We start from the raw sequence: 19,360 nt of genomic DNA, 5'->3' as shown, positions 1-19,360 counted from the left end.
GTAGAGTAATGAAAACAGTTCAAACCGTTCTTGTACTAATGATGTTTGCCTGTTTTGAATTACAAATGATTCGTCTTCAAGTTTTATAGTGTAACAAGAATATATACCTGTTTTGTAACTTTACTGCTGTAGCTAAAATGAGGTTTAATTAAGTGCTATATGGCTGGAGTTAGTGCAAGCATCAATTGAGCAAAACATCCAAATGATCAAACAGGATCAAATAAAATCATGACGTAAATTACAACCTAGCAGAAACGTCTCACAGCTCCCACATCCCAGGTTTGATCCTGAGCTTGGGTTTACTGTCTGTGTGGCGTTTCTATGCATGCTTTCCCTATGTTTCCTCTGGGTCCTCTGGTTTTCTCCCACCTCCCAAAAACATGAGGGTAGGTGTTTTGGATAAGGATAAGATCAACTGCCCCAGGTGTGAATGAGTGTGTGAATATGTGTGTGCATGGTAACCTGCGATGGACTGGTGTCCCAATCGTTGTGTATTCTCACCTCACGTACAGTTCCCGGGATAGGCTCTGGATCCACTGTGACCCTGACAAGGATAACGTCCTTACTGAAAGTTAGTGAGAAACTTAATGACTATTGCCAGTCAGACTAAAAGTTGACTCTGTCAATTAACATTTTTCATTCATCTACAAATTGCCTACTATATGCACGAATAACATGATAATGTTACAATTTTATTATTATTATTATTTTTAAGTGCTGATGTAAAACAGTGCAATGTAACACTACTTTGCATCATTCTCATTGTTTGAAGTACAGGCTCAGAGCTGACACTGGCGTTGTCCCATTTACCAGATCACTCACTTACTGACTGTCATGTCCACTTTAATTCTTCCCCACCTTCCACATTATGTACCTGGTACTTCACTCACTATGAGTTCTGTTTTCCTTATATGGTCTTACCTTCCTGTTCTTGTTAACACTTTTGTCTTCCTGAGATGGTTAGTTGCACCTGTTTCTCATTTCCACTGCCTTATTTAGGCTTTATGTGTGAAACAGACATAGTGTTGTGAGCACAAAGATCGTGACAATTTGCAGCGCAGTTTTAGAACTACACTACACTGTAAACTTTCTTTGTACTCTTCAGTTTTCAGTGATATCATATATTAAGTCATATATATATATATATATATATATATATATATATATATATATATATATATGTCTATATATATATATATGTCTATATATATATATATGTCTATATATATTGACCTCACCCACCTCCCTTCAAAACAGCAGAAAGACAAGCATTACAGACAATTAACACTGAACTTCTCATGAGTCTTCAAATGCAGACAGATGCTCTGCCTAATCAATAAGCACTTCACAATTAACACTAACCACACATCCTTTATGTAATATGCCAACGGATATACTTGTGTATCAACACTGTATCAGAACCCTGTTTCTGACAGTAACTTAACTTGCTTAGGTCTCTTTAGACTCTAGTTGATCTACATTAGCATAAAGAAATGATTTCTAAATATACACTCCTGTAAGTCACTTTAGAGAAGCGCATCTGCCAAATGCAGCAAATGTGGCAGCAAATCTGCCTAATTGGCAACAAAAAAGAGCAAAATAAACGTGTCCACATTATCTGAAGCAGATTTAGATACATACATACATATCATTTCCATACAATAGGTGAATGAATGAATGACATGTTGGAATGGAATTGAATTGATGCATATTAAAAGGAATTCCAGTTTGGTCTGTAGAGATGTTTTTTGTCACCTAGATTTGCATTCAACCTTATATTTCACCTTATATTTCTACTTTAGCAAAACCTTCAATCCATTATTTCCAGTTGACACAGTTTAATGAAATATTCTATAGTCTTGAGAATACAGAAACCTTTAAGGATGGAAGTGTGTCTCTGTCTGATTTGAGGCCTGGCACGATGATATTGAGAGTGACTGACTTTTAATTTAAAGGTTGCTGCTTGCTTGTTTTAATCACCAGATCAACAGCTCCAATCTACAGACGCACAAATTGAACAAATGATTAGCATGCTGTGAAAAGTGCAATCCGTTTTCTTATTTAGCATTTAGATAACCATCTGCACTGAGGAGCCACCTTCAAAGTCGAGCCCAGTTTAGGCCAGAGGGGGATTAATTCTCTTCTCCTGCATGCTTGGTCGAATCTCTCATTACCAAACTTTGTCTGTAGCCATTGATGTTAGATTTCATTGAAGATTAGAGCATTTAGCAAATCTTGCTTTTTCCGTGTGCATCGGGGGGTTTTCAAAGCGGCTGGTGCAGGCGCCTGCTGGTCAGCGCCCTCACTTTTTATCCCGTGTCTGCTTCATTTAAACTTAATCAACTCCACCAATGAAGTGGAAGAGAGAAACGACAGCGTGCTATAATTCTATTGTTTTGTTGGATCATTCTTTGCTGCTCTCTCTCTCTCTCTCTCTCTCTCTCTCTCTCTCTGTGTGTTTTTCTCTCAACACGTTGGCACTGAACCTGAAATTACACCGAGCTGAAATATTTCAATCAATATGATAATGACTATTGGTTTCCTCTTGTTGTTCTGGCAAGTGATACACTCTTAACTTGTGTATGTGAAACATACCACACACACACACACATACAACCCAATGTTGAAAATGTTCTAAGGAATTATGGATCACCATTTGGGAAAAGGGATTAAGAAGAAATGTATTTATTGTTTAAGCTATTTATGCCAAGTAAGGTAGTGATTTTCGTGATGTCCGGTTGATGAATTGATGCATTTGAGTGGAAATTGCTTGGGACATCCAAACATGAGGTGGCGTAAATGTGGTAAGAAGATCACAGAGTTGTAAGGACATCTGATGTTGTGTCTGAAATCTGTTCTTCTTTATTTTTTATGGTAGATGAACCGAGGTGAATGACTTGAATGTCCCATCAGTGGACTGAGGACTAGCAAAATTAAGCTTGTCTAGTGTTGTTTTCCTTTCTTTCCTCCCCTTACTTACAATTTCCTTCCTCATTATTTTTGCATATATTCTTCCTTTCCTTCTTAATAATTTTCTTTCTTTCTTTTTTCATTCATTCATTGCTTCATTTTTTTTCCTATAACCTTTTTCTTTTTTTTTAGGTAAAGTAGATAAACTGCATGCTACCACTCTGATCTTCCCTACATCTTTCTTTCTTTCTTCCTTCCGTACTATATTAGGTAAAAATTACTATGTTCATATGTTCATTCCTTGCGTCCTCTCCTTTATTCCTTATCATCATTCCGTCAGAAGGATAAGCGGTATAGAAGATGGATGGATGGATCATTCCTTCATTATTTTCACACTTTTTTCTCTTTCCTTGCCTTTCCTTTCCATACTTGCATCCATTCCTATATCCCCTGCAATAGGTTGTACAGTATTAGCTATATAAAGTGTGCAGTAGAGCACAGTACTGATCAGTCAGTGAGGTAATGGCAGTAAATCTCGATTCTTATTCCTCCTGTATTACTTCATCCTATTTGCCTCCATCTTTGTGCACCCATAACAGTGCAGTGCATCATTTTTATATGGCTACCCGAGGAGCCATTTCACAAGAATTTGCTGGGAAAAAATGTCCGTCTCCATCTGCTGGCATGCTAATAAATGTGCCATGCTCTGGCTTATCCAGCAGTGATCATATCTTTAATCATCAACTGGCAAGTGATCTACATCTTCCTATAAAAGTCTTCCGTCCTTGTGTCATGTGTCTCCTTGAAGTTTGTGTAAGTTGTAAATGCAGGAGATTATGCTCAAACTGAAGGAACACAAAGAAACAGGGGCCGAGAGAGAGAGAGAGAGAGAGAGAGAGAGAGAGAGAGAGAGAGAGAGAGAGAGAGAGAGAGAGAGAGAGAGAGAGAGAGAGAGAGAGAGAGAGAGAGAGAGAGAGAGAGAGAGAGAGAGAGAGAGAGAGAGAGAGAGAGAGAGAGAGAGAGAGAGAGAGAGAGAGAGAGAGAGAGAGAGAGAGAGAGAGAGAGAGAGAGAGAGAGAGAGAGAGAGAGAGAGAGAGAATTTCAATAAGAAATAGCTAAATGCCTATTCTAAAATGTTTGGTCATGAGAACAGATGATATGATACAATATTAGAATTAGATACAGAATAGATTATTTATTTGATATTGAGGATTAGCTTAGATATTGTTTCAAAGCCCTTGATAGTAAATTACAATTGCCTCTGATCTAATTAATGAGAGAATAACGAAACCCATGACCTTTAATTAAAATATATGTGAACACGTGAACTAATATATAGCATTTCGATTATTCTCCTCTCCATTAGAGCACCACACTGAAAGAATCCACAGAATATTTCTACTGGCCTCCTGTTTACTTCCTGCTTTTCCAAACAAAGTACACATGAACAGAGAACCAGTTAACCTAAAGTTAACAAGGAGACATTGCTATCTAGCCAACTTTGTTAACTGCAGCCTCAAAACATAATTTTTTTTTCTTCCATATTTCAGAATCAGATTTTAACACACTAAAACGTACTATCTACACTATCTACCGCTCAAATCTAATGACGTTATGTTCATGCTCTGCAACAGAATCAAATCATTTTAGACGAGAGGTTGATAGATGAGAAACATAGGAAGAATTTGCATGTCTTGTCATATTTGTTTATCGTGTTTCTTAGGTAATGTTCAGATAAATTGTGTGTAACAGATATTGAGTAACATGTAGTACAGGTGATGTTAAATTGGGTGTTCTGCTAACTTTGGGGTCAGTTAATATTAGTAGCTAGCCAGTATTGGAATCATAGTGCCACTGATTCTTTGTTAGCAAAATAAAGTGATAAATAAATACATCTCTGCACGTTTTTTTGTTGTGTGTGTTTTTTGTTTTTTTTGCTACTTCTTTTTTGTAGACATTCATGCACAGTTTTATTCTCTTTATTATATTTTTTGTAATTATAAGTGTGACTACGGAAGGAAGTGTAAAAATATAATTGTAGCCTGCAAGATATTGCTCTGGCATATAGTTAAGATCTAAATCTTAAAATATATGAAAATGAGGCGAACATTAAATGGAAGATAGATATACATGAAATCCAACTTAGTATTTTCACCTGGACTGTCCTTTTGTGTGTGTGTGTGTGTGTGTGTGTGTGTGTTTTTGTGCAAATATTTTTTTCTTTCAGATATGAAAATAATGGCAATAATGTTCTGGTAATTTATACAGAAATGAAAACTCTCATCACAATAATATTTAAGATTCATTTTATGTAATTAGCAGATAGAGCAAGAGTAACTGGCGACTGAGCTGCTTTTGCCATTATATATGTGTGTGTGTGTGTGTGTGTGTGTGTGTGTGTGTGTGTGTGCATGATCTCCTAGGATTTTCGCACACAACAGTCTCTAGAGTTTACACAGAATGGCACAAAAAACCTCCTGTGTGCAGAGGGTCTGCAGGCTGAAACAACTTGTTGATGATAGAGATCAGAGAAGAATGACCAGACTGGTCTGAGCTGACAGGAAGTGTATAGTAACTCAAATAATCACTCTTTACCACTGTGGTGTGCAGAAAAACATCTCAGAATGTACAACACATCAAACTTTTAGGTGGATGAGCTACAACAGCAGAAGAGCACATCAGGTTCCACTCCTGTCAGCCAAGACCAAGACAGACTCACCGAAACTAGACAGTTGATGACTGGAAAAAGACCAGATGTTTTTTTTCTCATCTTCAAATGTCCAGTTTTGATGAGCCCGTGCCAATGATAGCCTCAGATTCCTGTTGGCTAACAGGAATGGAACCAAATCCACTGCACATTTAGATGTTTTGTGCATGCTGAGATGCTTTTCAGCTCACCACAATTGTAAAGAGTAATTATATCAGTTACTGTATCCTTACTTGCAGCTGGAACCAATCTGGCAGTTTTCCTCTGACCTCTCTTATCAACAAGGTGTTTTCACCCATAGAACCGTCACTTACTCCAAATTTTTTGTTATTCTGTACAAACTCTAGAGACTATTGTGTGTGAAAATCCCAGGAGATCAGCCATTTCTGAAATACTCAAACCAGCCCTTCTGGTACCAACATCCATGCCAAGGTTAAAGTCACAGAAATCACACTTTTCCCCCATTCTGATGTTTGATGTGAACCTTAGCTGAAGCTCTTGAACAGTATCTGCATTATTTTATGCATTACGCTGCTGCCACATGATTGGCTGATTGGATAACTGCATAAATAAGCAGAGTTCCTATTAAAGTGCATGGTGAGTGTATGTTGCCATTGTTCTTGTCAAGTCAGAAACCAGTGCTTCTTTAATATGTTTTGTAGGATCAAGTTCACTGTTTGGATATTTTAATCATTCTTGGTATTTGCATTCAACAGTATTGTATTAAACCTGAGCAGAGACAAGAACATAACCTGATAAACATTCATTTCCTTCTCGTTAGTACTGACTTATGGTTTTGACTGCTGCATTTTACACAGAATTTCCATACATACATTTATTTTTCAGTTGTTCCCCTAGCAATTCTGGTTCAGTATTCCTGAATCTGGCATCTCCTGAATAAGACTCTGAGTGTGGTGCAATGCATTTTAATTCAGATTAAGAGCTCAAAGGAGAGATCACAGCTGAAAGATGGCGTTTTCTAACCCTGAGAAGGCAGCCAATTCTCTTTTTACACACTACATAAAGCCTGTGCTATGAAACAGGCCTGAGCCTCTCCAATGCGCACACACATTCCACTTTTGATGCAGCGAGTATGTTAGACAATATAATTTGCAGTTACAGCGAAGAAAACAGTGGTCACAGATAAACCGAGATTTATAACTGTTTACAAATCAATTGAAAAAGCCATTTTAATCTGGTAAATCGTTAATGCCGCTTTAGACGTGTCTAATGGTGTTTTCCTCACCTTCAGTGTGCGAGTCCCAGGATGCTGGCATTCATGTGGAGGCTTTCTATTCGAAACCTGCCTCGGCAAAGCATCTCATTATTTCTGCCTGAATGTATTGGCACACAAAGAGAAGTGTGATTATTGGTGATAAATATATAAGCATTACGCTTATCTTATTCGCTGAGCGCTCTATGAGCTCTCGCTCGCTGCTCCACAGGTAACGGACAATATGTGAACATGCAGTATTTGAAGATTCTTCATTTTCTCAGTGTGTTTTTTTGTCTTCTACAAAGAGGATATAATATATATATATATATATATATATATATATATATATATATATATAATATATATTTAATATATATATTAATATATATATAAACGTACTAAAAATCATGAGAGCTACAAAGTCGTATCATCAAGAAGGTTCCAGAAAACAAAGACATATTGCTTTGTAGGTAACTACACCTCAGTCTTTCCCATATATTAGCATTTTAGGACTAAGTTAACAAACAGTAGGATTGTATGTTAGTTCTGAATAAAACCTGAGTTTAACTCAAGGTTCTCTGGCGCTGGGTCAGTACTTGTGGGCTAGGAGTCACATTTATTCCCATAAACAGATGGCAAATTGACTACAGAGAGTGTAACATAAATACAATGACAGTACTAGCCAGTGCCCTAAAAAAAAACAAAAAAAAAAACACTTGCAACACTGTTAACAGTATATGATGTGTTTGAAGCTACATCCTCTGGCTCAACATCCAGCAGTTATCTAGCTAATGCTCAGTTCATATTTTGTAATGTTAATTAGCTAGCTAATGCTATATGCTATTTCCCTAAACTCATAGCCAATTCGCCAATTTAACTAGCTAACTAAATTTAGAGTCCACAAAACCCAATAACTAGGAACAAATATAAAATGAGAACGAGTATTTTCAAACAACTTGTCTCTGAAATGTCCCTGAAAAAACATGCTGGTTTGTATTGGTCTGGTTCTGGTTTAACTGGTAAAGCATCAGAGCCATGCTTGTACAGAGCATGTAAACTTGCTGATGCAACTGTGGGTTCTTGCTTCGAGTAGCAAGATGCTTTTTCTTTAGTTTTTTTGTATACTGTCTTTGTCTGTCTAACTCCAACTTCATGCTAACTCCATATGGCTGTTGTATAGAAAAAACTAAAACTATGCCACCATTTGTCACGGCAATTTTGGTTCATTCGAAACCCCTGAGGCCTATAACAATCTTAGCTGAACATGAAATAATAAGACAATTCATGACATCATTATTATGATGGTCTCTGTATACAAGTTGTATTATTTAAGTATAGGAGGGACAATGACAAAACACAATTTGTATGTGTGTGTGTGTGAGGGAGAGAGAGTGAGAGAGAGAGAGAGAGAGAGAGAGAGAGAGAGAGAGGCATATGCACATAATAGAAAGGAGAATTTGGATCTTTTTTGGGGGGTTCTGAGGCCTGCTCTTTTCATCTCTCTCAGTCAGACTGCAAACAGCTGTCATGTTTGACTGACAGACCTACATACACCAGACATGGCCAGACTCTCTGGTGTGAAAGCCATGTTCTCTCTTTCAGCTCAGATAGAGACTCACCAGTGTGTCAAATGCATAGTTTCAATCTCTCCATTCAAAATGATACCAAACTGACATGGTGAAAAAAAAAAGACAGAAACTCCTCATGTCTTTTGCGCTAGCTTTAATCATGTAGGATGTCTACTACTTCCTGCAACTTCCTCCAAACTGTGACCAGTCAAAGCTACATGACTGATACAAATGAAAGTAAAGTAGTACACTAATTTTAGGATCAGGAGCTGAAAGTAAAGCAGTGGTAGTTGTTTATAATGATCATCAAACTACACTACAATGAGCGGAAAGACACTTCGATGTCATCACACTCAATTCCAACTGCATTTTTTTTTCATGCAATGTTGCTCAGCTTCAATTTCAATTGAGATGATAGTTGGTGATGTAAGGCCGTGAAAACACCTTGGAGGACAGAACAAGTCAAGCCATGTCAACTAATATTTTATTGCAATCCCTTTCATATACATGTATACAGTATGATGAAATCACTGTAAGAAATCATTGTATCTACAGTATGTACTGCAGAACGGAGGAAGCGAAATGTGAGCAAGTGTGAGACATTGATTGAACCAATGTGAGACATTTAAGTTTAAGTAAAGTGACAAATGCAGAACTATTAAAGGCTCTCTCTTTGAAGGTACCTGTCTCAGTAGGCAACATTTTAACTGAAAAGGAAACTTTTGCAGGTATTGTGTTTAGGACACGCTTTGGTGTCATCATATATCATCACTGTGTAGCACTGTATACAAGAGAGTTGATTATTCTCTATCACTTGCTAGGTAGGCTTACCTGGGCATTCTGTTAACTTTTTCCTGGTTTTAGACCAATCAACTAGACTACCGTTTCCTGAATTAAAAAAAAAAAAAAAAAAAAAAAAAAAAAAAAAAAAAAAGCTAACTAACAAACCTGTAATTTTTTTTTTTTACCAAGTCAGTTTTAACCACAGAGCAAATATATACTATATACTACAGTGGTTAATGTTTTACTAGTGTTTGCATTCAAGTGCTTAAAGTGTACTTAAAGTGTTGTGTCACTCGAGACCACGAGTGACACAACACATGCATCAATGGCCGGTAATGGCCACACCAATCTACTCATGATCCACAATATTAGCTAGAATGCACACAATAAATCTCAGGCTCAGATGAGCTGAGGCCAGTCCAAGTCTCTGTTTTAAGGCTATCAATAAAATCTTTTCACTTTGAGATAGTAATGTCTTTTGCAACTGGCATTGGGTGAAACAGCTGTGCTGTGGATTGCATAGCAACATCCAATCCTACTCAGGCTGCTGCCATCTTTAGAGTGGCTGCCACAGCTAGTTAAAAGCCTGTCAGAGGCACCTGGGAGCTAGTAGGGCTCTTCAGACACTGCAGAGGCCAGAGTTGAACCTGGCAGTCCAACTGCTACCGTAAGTCATTTTCACCCTGGAAGAAGGAGCTAAAAATGCAAGCATGAAGCTATAGTGAAAACCATGGTATGTAACTGCTACTATACAGGCTAGTAATGATAACAAGGGAAAGCCAACATGATGCTAGCAGATGCCATAGAGGTGTTGCATTCTAAGAAAAATGCTTGTAAAATATGAAAATACACTCAATAAGGTCAAAGAGGATGGGAAGGACTATTTGCTACTATTGTGCACTTTTCTGCATAACAGTTTACAAGTGCTACTGTTGTCCATAATCTTCACTTCTACAGTAAATATTTTTATATTTTTAACTTACTTGTCATATTTATTGCTATTATCATTTCTGGTCAGAGGCTAACTCCAGCTTTGGAGGACAGAATAGTGGTTGCTCTATCCACAGTCCCAGGCTACAAAGCATATCGCTCCATATCGTGTACTGTACATGTTGTCTGAGGTGTACGAGACAAGAAGAAAAGGAAAGATGGCTGTATGACAGTGGTATTTATAGCAAATACTGCTTCATACATCATTACCTGACTTTGTTGGAAGGTCTTGACATGTGTGCACCTGCACAAGTTATCGAGGTGATTCTCACCACCCCTGGTGGTCAAGAGGTGCGAACTAGAACAATAGTTTAACCCTCCATGTGTGTCAAGACTTTAATGGAACTCAAATTTGTCCTAAAAAAGAAACCTCAGAGGCAACTGCCTTATGACTGGGACAATCTTTATCCCAGCAGTGCACAAATGCTGCCCAATAATAACGTCTACCAGGGTAACTGCTTTCCAATTTTAAACTCGTGCATTTGTCAACACTCAGGACCTGCATTTAGACACCTCACACCACTGCTGCTTTTGAGCACCACATCAAATCACGTTTTCCCTGAAAGTGGGTTTTGGTGTGGAGCTTGGCACGCTGTAGAGTCATAGACAAGAAGGAGGATATGGGAAATATCAAAGCCGAAATGCACAGCTTTGAGCTTTTAGCCACTCTATGAAACAAAAAGCCTGCCTTTTCTCTGCACCTTGCTGTGTTTGCTCATCTGGTAGGACTGTAGCTCTGCCCAGATTCAGTAGAACCGGGTGCTTTCATTTAAGTAAAGAGAATATATGCATCAAATAGAGAGAAAAAACCCCCATGCAATTATGTCCTTGATCGGGTTAAGCTTCCTTTTGCCAGCACTGTCCGAAAAGCCGCCTCTAAATGGGCTGCTCCCCAAATTTTACCTCCTCCCTACACCCTTCTACTTATCTGGCTACCATTGACCCCATCTCTCATTCCTCAGATCGCCGTCCAGGCCTCTCCTCTTTTCCCTCGCTCCCTCGCTCCCCGTCCCACATAATGGAGCTCTCTGCCTCTGTGAGGCTGCCAAGGATGTGCCGCTCAGCCCAGTAATGACCTGAGGGGGCGCCGCGTGACAGGCCGCCTGTAATAACGCCTCCAGCCACGGACAAAGCAGCCCCCAGGGTTCGATTTTTAAATACTTTATGCTTTGGAGTGAGACTAAGAACCATTTATTGTTTTTTAGGTCAATGCGTATGGATGGGTGCTAGAGGACAGAATGAGAGAGAGATAGCGAGAGAGATGGAGAGAGATAGAGAGAGACAGAGGCAGAGATCAGCAGAGGAGAAACATCCTACTTATGCAAGGTGAATAATCTTTTTAAAAGGGATGAACAAAATCATGCAGCAGTGAGAGTACAGGACAGGTTTACTGTCACTTTGTGCTTTAAATGCATTTTGTCATACAGACAGAGTTTAGAGTAGGGAATGTTGTTGCAGAGGTACAAGGTTACGTCCTTGAGCACAGCATTTCCCAAGCCTTTTATTCTAAGAAGATGCAAAAGTGTGTAGAAAGTGTGTCAGCCCACAGAGCTATGCTTAGTCAGTCAGCATTTTCAGTCTGAATCCCCTTCGACGTAATCAATTCAGCTCCTTACGGCCCCTTGTTATTCTGTTGATTCCTTAGCAAAGGATGTCCCCTTGACTCAGGCTATCTCTGATTTTAAAGCAATACAGTTGTAATTTAAAAATCCTTTAGTATGCCCTAATTAATACACCAATATTATAATTTCAGTTATTAGCATTATAAGCAGTATTGAAGGAAATAGAGCCCCAAAAGCCGTTTCTGGCAGGTGTGTGTGTGTGTGTGTGTGTGTGTGTGTGTGTGTGTGTGTGTGTGTGTGTGTGTGTGTGTAAAGAGTAAACATTACATATTTTGCATTAGATAACAAACACCAGTCATTTTTAATGCTCAAAATGAACCTTTTCACAATTAGAAAAAAGAAAAAAGAAAAAAGTTTAATATAAATTAAATCAAGCATACACATTTTGGGGTTTCAAAACCTTTTTACGTTTTGCTGCAATTTAGTAAAAAAATTATTAAAGTGTGTTATTATGAAATACACATAGGAAATAAATGTGATGATTAGGCCTGCTTAATTCAGACTACCAAGATGATGTCTTCAAAATTACAAGCAACTTTCATGCACATAGAATATGCACAGTGATGTAGTGTTACTTTGCTTGGGTCAAGACACTCAAGCTGTTTGTGCTAAAACGCTGGAGCAGCAGCAGCTGCTGCGAGTCAGCAAAGCGTTCAGCCTGCTTTTAGTTGCTGTATCATTCTGTTTCTGTTGTTGTGAGCAGACTGCTGAAAATTGTTCAAATTTGAATACTTGGTTGAACATTATATAGATTACATAAATCCTAAACTGGTTTAGGTGTGTATGCTATTTGGTTAAAAAAAAATACTAGGTCACCTGAATAAGGTATTGAGGTGTGTATGTATGTGTGTGTGTCCGTAGAGCTATAGTTATACTGTAGACTGATGGAGCCCAGCTGCTGAGGCTGCTGTTGAGTGAGGGCTCTGGGGGGATTGGTACGAAGCCGAATGAGAGCAGAAACATTCTTCACCTTATTGATTTTGTCGATTGTTCTAAATGAGGAGCACTTTAGGCCAAGAGCTCAGCACCGGGGCTCCGCTGGGCTCAAACAGGACCATGCCACTGTGCTACAGGGAATTCTAACACACACACACACACACACAGACACACAGAGGCACCTATTCTCTGATATAGTGTATCATATACATGCTTTTGTCATTTACCTTTATGTCAGTAATCAATGATGTAATCATTACTATTGTGCACTTTAATAACAATGTCTTTCCATCTTAGTCCCTTACGTTTGCCCAATATAGATTTTCTGTTGTATATTTAGTTTACCATTTTACTCTGTCCTTTTCTTAGACACAGATCTAAAACTGTAAATTGATAAAAATGAAATACAATTATATAAAATTAAAGTTAGAATGTGCATATTAACACAATAAAGAAGCCCACCCCCACCCCAATTTTGGTATAATTCAGTAAGTTACACACTGATCATTACCATCATGTTTGATGTCCAATGAGAAATGAGCAAATATACTAAATACAATAAGGATGAGGGAACAAGGAACTATAAATACTTTTCTAGCTAAATCCAAAAAGGCACAAAAACATATTAATATAATAATATTTGTTACAGATTATACATTTATGACATCATACAATTCCATAACACACTAGCAACGGTATGAAAATTACACCGAGGCTTGCTCTTCTACTGTATGTTTGTGCTTATAGCACTCCTCTGGGACCTGAGCTTTGGGGTTGACTGCATATTATAACAAATTGTTCAGTGCCACTGAAATCTTATTCTATCAGCAGTAATTAGCTCAGTTAGACTAAATTCAAGCTAACACCACTACACTTCTGTTGCACTTTTCCCATTTTTAAAACCTAAATGATAAACATCTTTCTTCAGATTCATCAGAGAGGTTTTTATTTTGTTTATTTTTGATGAGGCCTCTGTAATTATATATATATGCATGGCTCATCCATGACAAAATTCTGTCATTCAGACAGCTATGAATTAATGTATGACACATGAGTTTCCAGCAACTTTCATCCAGATATTTGTGTCCTCTGGCTGTACCCATACAGGATGTCAAACTTGTACACTGCTGTAGGTTACCTGTTATTTTATTTATTTAAAAAAAAAAAAAAAATTTTAAATTCCTGTTGTATTTTATAATACTATTTAGTAGGCTAATATTCGATTTGGTCCATAACCTGATCTGGACAAAGCAAATTTACCTTGCTATATGACATGAATGCAAAGGTTGTCTAAGTAATAATAATGCATGGGGGGCTGGGTGACTGATGTCTGGTTTTTTTTTGGTGTAGGTGATCTAAACTGCTTCAATGCTTTAGCATTAGAAAAGACCACCACATTCTAAGTCAACAAATATTCTTTAACTTTAGAGAACACATATGTAGTTGTTTGCTTGCTAGTTAAATTGCAAGACATCTACGCCTCTTCACCTGTCCAGTTTTGGTTTATTGTGCGAGGCAAACAAGTTCAACATACTGCATATTAACATTAATGATTACATTTAGCCAATCAAGTGATTAGTTAACTAGGAGAAAGACTACAAAATTCACTTTAACCATATCCATGTAAACATCATAGAAACATCCACAAGCAGCCAGCAGACAGCATGGAGACTCATGGCATGAGCAAAGATTCTGAAAAGTTTTGCACAAGAAGCTTTGGTTCTGTTCAAAACAAGCAATTGCGAAAAAAATAAATAAAAAAAAACAAAGGAAGGGAGTGAGGACAGTTTGCAGATTGATTACTGCTGTGCCTCCACTTTGGTCAGTGTTTACAGTAAGAAAAAGTATTAACTTGGACTACAGTCCCTCCAGGATTTTTGCGATCACAGAAATGAATGCAAAATCAAGCAAACTTGCAATTTTTCAAAATTGATTTAGGCTAAGAGTAAGACACGTCATGTGACAATACGCAATCATCACAATGCGTATTCAGTCAAAGGCCTCTTCGATTCACGTGCGTCGAACGTGAGTACAGCTAAAAGATCTCATATACCAACAAACATCACTGCGAAAGTCCAGGCAGAACAATTTCAAGCAACTGAGATTTCCACTATTTGAGTAGTTTTCCACAAAAAAAGCACAAAAAATGCCACAAGATGCATCACAAATTTTGAAAAACACCACAGTAAAATTAAGGATTTTTGGCCGTAACGATTAAAAAAAAACTGACGATGAATTAAAGAATGATTGAACATTTTAGGGAGGGGGTGGAGGGGGGGCTCCACCTTCTAAATTGCTGTAAAGGCAGCAATATCATTGCTATAAAACAGTACTATAAAACAGTGGATCTGGACACTATCCCAGGAACACTGGGCTTTAGGCAGATACACATGCTGAATTGGACACCAGTCCATCAAGGGGCACCATGCATGCACATATTAGCCGCATGTAACGTGTTTAATGACGTAATCAGGTTTTCTGCATTCCTTTCCATTCCATTCCTGTTGATGTTTTGAATATTCAGTGACATCTCATTTATCCATAACGTGTGTGTCAGTGGTCTGGGTGAACCGGTACACTGTTATTAAAGTGGAATCAAATACAGCCTTTGAGTGGAAAATAAAAATCCAGATTTAATAAACCTCTCAGCTAGATCATGTACATGTAAATTATTCAAGTTGGTACCTATCTGTCCTGCCGAGACGAAATGTAGAAACACACACACACACACACACACACACACACAAAATTAGTGTAAATCAGCAGAGTAATGGCAGCATAATGACCGCTTGGTGCTCTCAGGCAAATTGAATGATAACAAAGCGTCACATGGCCCATCTTACTGAAGAACAAGAAAGAGGAGGAGGGGAGAGTAAGGAGTGAGGCCCAGTGAACTCAGCTTGCCTCATTAAAAGCTTGTCGACGCCTTGTAAATTTCCACGGAGAATGGGGTGGAAAAATAATCGGACAAACTCCCCAAGAGCGCCAGTCCCATCTGGGCCGTCTAGACCAGTCGGCTGGCTGGAGGAAGAGCAGGCATTAGAGGAGAACAGACGGGGAGAAGGAGGCAGACACAGAGAAGGAGATGGAGATGAGAGGAAAACACGCAGCCATCCAGCATGTGCAGCGTGCCTTCAATAATAGACATATAAATGGCTTCGTTTTGGGTGTTGTTTTGGGTGATGTCGATTTAGCTGCTAATTGGTGACAGAAACTGTCAAACGGGTGGCAGCGAGTGATCGCTGCTGCTTCTGTCAGGTTAAGGTGAGACGATAGAGGGAGAGAAATGACGAGAGGATGCTTTTCATCTGATAAAGGAAGAGGGGAGATGCAGGCGGCTTCATCGTTGCCCCTTTACTCAGTCATATAAAAATATAAAGCAAACAGAGTCAAAGAAACAATAAACTTGGTTTTATAGAGACCCCCCTTCTCTTCCAATCACTCTGTCTCTCTCTCTCTCTCACGCACACACACACACACACACATCGTTTCTCTTCTTTGCCGTCTCTCACACTGAACATTGTGTTTGTTTTGTAGAATGTGTGTTTGCTTGCTGGCAGGAGGCAACTGAGCATGCAAATCCAAGAGAGAGAAAGTCACAGAGAGGATCACCCGTTGATCTCTCAGGGCTCATGTCCTGGCCTGGTCTGTGTTGAAATGAGCAGTAATTAGGCTTTGATACTCTGGCAAATGAACAGTAATTAGAGCGTGTGTGTGTGTGAGACTCTTTTGGCAAGGCCAGTATTGTCCAATATTCACACTACTATTCAACATTAAGATCAGATCTTAATGTTGTGCCATGCACAAGCACATGCTGGCCCTCACAGATGGCGCAGGGTTGGCTGCCGGTGGCACTGGCTGGAGAGAAAGTGTGTGAGTGTGTGTGTGTGTGTGTGTGTGTGTGTGTGTGCGTGTGTGTATGTGTGTGTATGTGTGACTGTGTGGGTGGGTGGGTGGGTGTGGGTTTGAGGGGGACAGTGATACCATGCATATGTGTTTTTGAATATTTCTAAGCATTTGTGCATTTTAGCCAGGGTTTTTGTGAAACTGTACTGTATTTGAGACACGTGTGTGAGACAGAGAGGGAGAGAGAGAGAGGGGCTGGTTGCTGTGTAGCAGGATGTAAAGGCAGGTCACTGGCGTCTAGTCATATCTCAGAGGGGATTTCCTGGTTATTAGAGCCTTGCTAGATCATGGGCCAATTATACAGAAAACTGTCAGTCAAGGCGGCGTGATTAGAGCGAAAGGACAAAACCAGGTGAGAAGTGTGAGGCTTTCCGGGGGCAGCTTTGATTTGCTAATGAGGGGAAGAGGGGAGACGACCGGGGCCAGGGTCCTCAGCTGCAGTGCTGCTTACCACGCTTCATTTTCACTCTGACCTTCTTCTAGCGGGATTCAGATTTGAGCTCAGAGAATGGCAAAGAAACGTGTGAGGTGCGAGCATACAGGCTCCCAGCAGGCCCTCTGTGGCTTTATGTATGTGGTTTGTGGTGGAGGTCAGAGTCCATAACCGACACATACTCTGAACCACAGCGAGGGCCAACAGTAATCAACGCACAGCCCCTCTCCATTATAGCAGAGGCCAAAAGCCTCCTTAATTACCCTTAATAGGTTTAAACACACTTATTGAAGTCCCAGTGCACATTTCAAAGCAAGTTCCCTTGCGAGGTAGGAAGCGGGAGGAGGGGAAAGCGAGTTTAAAGGACAAGAGGAAGGAGGGCCAGTCATCCAGCCCTTTCCTCCCAGAGCTCCTCTGCACCTCATTTTGAGAAAACAGAGGAAGGAAGATGGAGGAGGTAGAAGAAAGGTGACAGAGGCTCCTAATTTAGCAGGTTCTGGTTGTGGGGAATGACACAGAGGGGCATGACGCGACTTTTTGTCAGCATCCACCTGGTGAAAGAGGCGAAAAAAAGAAAGAAGAGAGAAAAGGAAAGGAAAGGAATACAGGAGGTAAGGAAAGGAGGGGAAACGAGAAGAAAGGAAAGAACGGGAAAGGAGAGGAGAGCAAAAGAGAGTAGAGAATAGGAAAGCATAGGACAGGAGAGGAGAGAAGGATAGAGCCTGTAATGAAGCAGGCCGGGGGGAGGAAAGGCTGAGTGTTGAGATGACAGCTCTGGCAGCTGATGCATGAGGTCCATGCTAATGCTTCAGCCTGGCCGTGATGGATCCCGAAATCTTGACCACACATCCCATTAGCCTCTGTCCATGACAGTCTCAATAAAGATATTATCGCAATCCGCTGGAACTGGCAGAGACCCCAGGGGTCGACACCAGAGGAGCCGTGTGCAAATCTCGCGGCTGGATTCCTCTCCCCCAAAAAAGTTATTGATGACTTAACCTCTCGCGGTGCAGGTTAGTAGTGATGGATACATCAGGAGTGCGGAACGACACATGATAATAAGGCAAGCTGTGCATCACTGTCGAGTAAAAATAGAACGCAAGTTACATGCTGTATATACTGCATGCTTTGGCTTGAGATGCATTTTGTTTCTCAGCACTGTCTGAAGGCATGCATGTGCTGGGCAGCGTTTTCCTGTGTGTGTTAGATTCAACGAACGCCAGCTCAGAGTTTGTTTCAGTTCAGAAATCAAACCTCAGCCTAATCCTTACTGCCAAAAGCAGTCCAGGTGTATATCTTATGCTGTATCTTTTATCTTGTACTGTGCATCAGGGTAATATTTTTGACAAGTAATAGAGAGGATATAAATGACCCAGGCTTCGGACAAATAGGGAACTGGGTGGTGTGGTGAGTGGCGTTGGGAGCAGCACAAGATTCCCAGCGCTGAGACAAATCGAGCAGGGAGAGTTATGGAGGAAATGGCGTGAGAGGTTACTGTGACAGACACAGAGCACAATTATCACACCATGATGAAAGAGCGGTGGCCGGCTGGTGCAGCGGCCCGTTAATTACACTTCTTTTTCCGCCGGCCTCTAATGTGAGGAAAAACACGCAATGACAAGTGTGTAAAAGAGCAAGCAGTAAATTACTGTCAGAAAAAATAAACGGAGGAGCGCGTGGCCCGTGCGATGATTTACGGGGGCAATTAGTCACCGCCCCACGGAGATGCTGAGGACAGCAGCCGAGCGAGGGTGTCAGAGGGAGAGGGAAAGGGGGGTGGGGGGTGGAGGAAGGAGAGAAGAGGAAGGAGGGAGAGGGAAGAGAGGAAGAAGGAAATGAGTGTATAGGACAAAGTACATATAGAAGAAAGCACAGGAAGCAAAGGCGAAAGAAAGTGGACACTTGCATGTCCTGAGTTAGCCTCATTAAATTAGATCAACCAATCACAAAATTGATATTTCATATCATCATCATAGTTTTTCTAACTTACCTGTTGAGCTTCATAGTGAACTTGGCTAATAACAGTTTGCTAACAAGCTATCAAACTCCAGGTAAACTATTTAATTGTGCTAGCAAACTTAGCCACTAGTTTTAATTACACAAATGTCCTAGAAAACATAGCTACTGGTTGATACTGGAATTTATAAATTTCATAATAAAATAGTTTACATAATGGTAACTAGTTTGATTTTACACTTAATTGCTGGCTTTAATTACTAAAAAAAAATAGTAATCTATTCTATAAACTATAAATCTGTGCCATTAAAACCAGCAACTTGCTAGCAAGCT

Source organism: Ictalurus punctatus, chromosome 11, assembly GCF_001660625.3.
Source record: "Ictalurus punctatus breed USDA103 chromosome 11, Coco_2.0, whole genome shotgun sequence".
Classification (NCBI taxonomy): Eukaryota; Metazoa; Chordata; class Actinopteri; order Siluriformes; family Ictaluridae; genus Ictalurus; species Ictalurus punctatus.
This window is presented reverse-complemented; position numbering follows the sequence as displayed.